This window comes from Pelodiscus sinensis, chromosome 3 (genome assembly GCF_052426305.1).
Source record: "Pelodiscus sinensis isolate ZL-2025 chromosome 3, ASM5242630v1, whole genome shotgun sequence".
NCBI lineage: Eukaryota > Metazoa > Chordata > Testudines > Trionychidae > Pelodiscus > Pelodiscus sinensis.
This window is the reverse complement of record NC_143054.1, coordinates 169,815,114-169,818,687: the sequence shown is the minus strand read 5'-3', so window position 1 is coordinate 169,818,687 and position 3,574 is coordinate 169,815,114. Positions and strand designations below refer to the sequence as shown.

The 3,574-nt window shown below is 41.9% G+C and overlaps 1 long non-coding RNA gene across 1 annotated transcript; it reads right to left on the bottom strand.

Annotated features, from left to right (window-relative positions):
• Positions 1-227: 227 nt before the first annotated feature.
• Positions 228-2,278, bottom strand: LOC142827680 (uncharacterized). Its single transcript, XR_012902391.2, has 3 exons — positions 2,175-2,278; positions 1,798-1,919; positions 228-451 (listed from the first exon to the last, which is right to left on the bottom strand). It is a non-coding gene; the product is annotated as an uncharacterized LOC142827680 (long non-coding RNA).
• Positions 2,279-3,574: the final 1,296 nt, after the last annotated feature.

Genomic DNA, 3,574 nt, shown 5'->3' with positions numbered 1-3,574 from the left:
GTTGTGTCAGTTTTTCTGTGCTTCTCTTGGTCTCAATTCTGATCTCATAAGCACCAGATTCACAGGTATAAATAAAAAGGCAGTAGAGTGCAAGATCAGGAAAGGCTCCTCAGTATTTGAAGATAGCCCAACCAGAGGCTTCTCTTGAATATTTGGCCTTAAGAAACTGAGGAAGAGAATTTATCTGAACAATAGGGAAAGGATAGCTCTTTCCAAGGGCGTTGTGAAAATTAAAGCATTTCACTAGTATTTATTGAGAAATTTGGGCAGAAGGTGACCCTCTCCCCACTCCTCTCATAGCACCGGTATAGTAATCATGGTAGCACTAGCAATGATGGGCTTTTTAGCCACACTGACATCTTGCCTTCATCCAAGCATGCTGATGCAATTGCAGCCATAGTAGGAGATTTGATTACATTCTGTGCCACCAGCATTAGCTGTGGCAAGAAGCCTAGGGAGAAAGAGGACAAAATTGGAGAATATAATTGTAAAAACCACAAAAATTGGCAGGTGGAAATTAAAATAGAGAAGAGCAGTCCCATAAAGTGCTTGCAAGTTAATTTTTTTGAAGTTTACTAGTTTCAAGTTGAGGGTGTCCCCTTAAGTAAAGCTGGGTTTATGATCTAGTTTTGACTATGACAGTAGTGCACGCAGCAAATAAAACTCCCAAGGTTTTTTTTTTTTAAACTGTGAACCAAAATATGGCCTGGTTTTTTCACTGCATTCAACACTAAAAAGCTTTGATGAGTATCAAGGAACAATCATCAATAAAAATAAGGACTTTTGTATATATTTGGTTCCTCATTCTAAATACAGTCTGAGGGGCAAGGGAGGGGCGAAGGAGAGAAGCAATTTGGGCATCCTTGATCAAGAGTTTCCATATTACAGATACACTACTGTTATATTTTACATGGCTTTAGGAAGCATGACAGTCATTTGACCTACTAAACAGCAAGCACTTTGATGCAAGGCCTAATTAGCACTTATGTTTTGTCACGCCATTTAGCATCAATGACTTCCTGAACTCTAAGGAAGTATGCTAATATTCTGATTTGGCTTTTGTCAGTACCAATGCAATCTACGTTGAAACAAAGCTGTCAAAAATGTTTTGATGGTCTCTTTCTGGAACAAGAGGGAGTCTGTTCCCTTGTTGTCACGAAAGTCTGTATTTTGGCTAGAGAGACAGCAATTCTCTCCCCATCATCCCCAACCCTCATGGGCTAAGCTGTATTTTAATCTCAGAGACACAATCTGATGCTTGCAGTAACCTCTCCAGGTTGCCAGTTCTGCCATCTTTACTCATGGAAAATAGTGCCTCATGCCATAAGCAATCAGATTAGCTCCAACCCACCCAGAGTTCCCCTGTTCTAGTGCTGATTGCAGGCACAGGACAGACATGGCTTTGAAAAACTGTCACGTTCACCATACTTGGAAGCAGTTGGAGGCCTGCCTGACCTCCAGCATACATGAGAGCAATCTCAGCACTGATTCAGGGTGTGCCCTGCTTCCCATGACCCTCCCATGAGCTCTAAAAAACCAAGTATGTGGCCCTAGCTGTATCACCAATGGGGGGCAGAGGGGTCAACTGCCCCAGGAATTTAAAAGGGTCAGGGGCTTCAGGCCATCACCACTGCAGCCAAAGTCCCACACCTTTAAATCCCATCCAACACCTCATGCAACACAATCCAGGTAATGCTGAGAATTAGCTAAGGAAAGCTTCTCTCTCCTTCCCCCCCACCCTAGTCCCACCCCTTCTGCCTGGGGCCCCACAGTCATGCCCTGCTCCCACACACATACCCTTGCCTAGGATCCAGCAAAGTCTGTCACCAGTCCTGGGAACAGTTTCTTTTCTCTTGCAAGGGACAGCCACAAGAGTGTACCTCAGTTCTGTGCCTTCTAGGAAGTTGTACTTTCTAGTACTAAGAGGAAGATAGCAGAGGTCTTCTTTCAGCCCCTCAAATTCCAGAGGAAACATGCATGGGCTACATCTATACTTCAAAATAACATGCATGATATTCAAGCATCCCTGTAACCCTTGTTCCAGGCTATTTCAAAATCACCTCAAAATAAGCTACACAATTTCCTTAATTAGGAAGTAACATCCCTGAAATTAGATTCTTTTAGCTCCAGTATCCTGTTCTCATGAAAATGCACTTTCAAGCAAGCCACCTCACCTGCTGGAGATTGATATTTGCCTGTTGATTTGTCCTGAGTTTGTTTCAAAACCTTCCCTTATCCACCTATGTAACTTTCATTAGCCACCTTCAGCATCCCAGCTGCATCCAAAGGAGCTCAGGACTAAGGACACAGTAATCTCCTTCATTTTCTATTTATACAATGAGTGAGGGGGGCTTAATACAAATTGATTCCTCTCCCACCCTCCTCATTAAGGATCAGATCCTGCCGATGAGGCTTGTCTCTATGGGAAAATTGAATGGCAGAGCTTATATTGAAATAAATATTCTACAATAGCTAGTTTGGTATAACTCCTCTGGATGATACTCTGACACACCCTATTCCTCATTAAAAGTGACTTTGTTCTGGAATAATTCCTCCTTTTTGGAAGTCTCTCAGTGTGACTATCAAATATTAATTATGTAAGCTCTTTGGGGTACAGTTTGTACAATCATTTTATACTGGCTGTCATGCTCCCTGTGCTTTATGAAAATTGGCTATGAATATGAATATGCATAACTCACATGCTTTAGGCAAAATGCTTCATGTGACATGTCATTTAAAAGTTATGATCTGCTGAATGATACACTCACAAAAATAGAATATACACATTCTTGTATGTGAAGTTAGAAATATGAAATGTGAATCTGTTTATAACTCTATATGTGCTAATGTGGGCCATTAGTGATTCTCTTGAAACTTAGTGTACCAGTACTCAAGGTAACAATCTGTAAACAGTTTTGTTTTTCCTGTAAGTGCAAACTGTGGTTGGTCATGCCAAGACATGTGACTATGCCATCTGGTACTGGAATCCATCTTGAAGCTGGTAGTTTTCCAACTGGATGGGGAGACTAAATAAAGGGTTCTTGTCCTGAGGAATGTTTATTTAAGGAATGGAAAGCAATCAGGCTTTTGTCTCCAGCTGGCTTTTGAAATGGCCTCCCCATTTTAAGAGGATACACATAAAGAAACCTGAAAGCAAAGGATTCTAAAGAACTTTTAAAAGCTGTAGACTCAGGCCAGAGAGAAAGAACAATTCTGTCCTGAAAGATTTCACCTGAACCAAGGACAGGGGGTGAGGAACATACTTTGAAATGATTTTTTAGTGTATTAGTCTTAACTGGCATGTTTTGTTTATTTTGACTTAGTAACTTACTTTAGGTGCTTGTAAGTGAAACCAGACAGATTAAATCCACTTTTGAGACATTTATTTGGGGGTTTGGGCCTCTTTGGGGCTGTGTTCCTATGTGCTGTCAAGGGCCTTGTAGGCTATAGCTGAGCTGGTTCTGTGTTGCTCTGCTGGGGAGCTGCTACCCCAATCCTGTGCTTTGGATGGGGTAGACCAGAGCTTCTAGTCCAGTAGGACAGGGTGTTGGGTTGCCTGAGAGGGCTGGTAGGT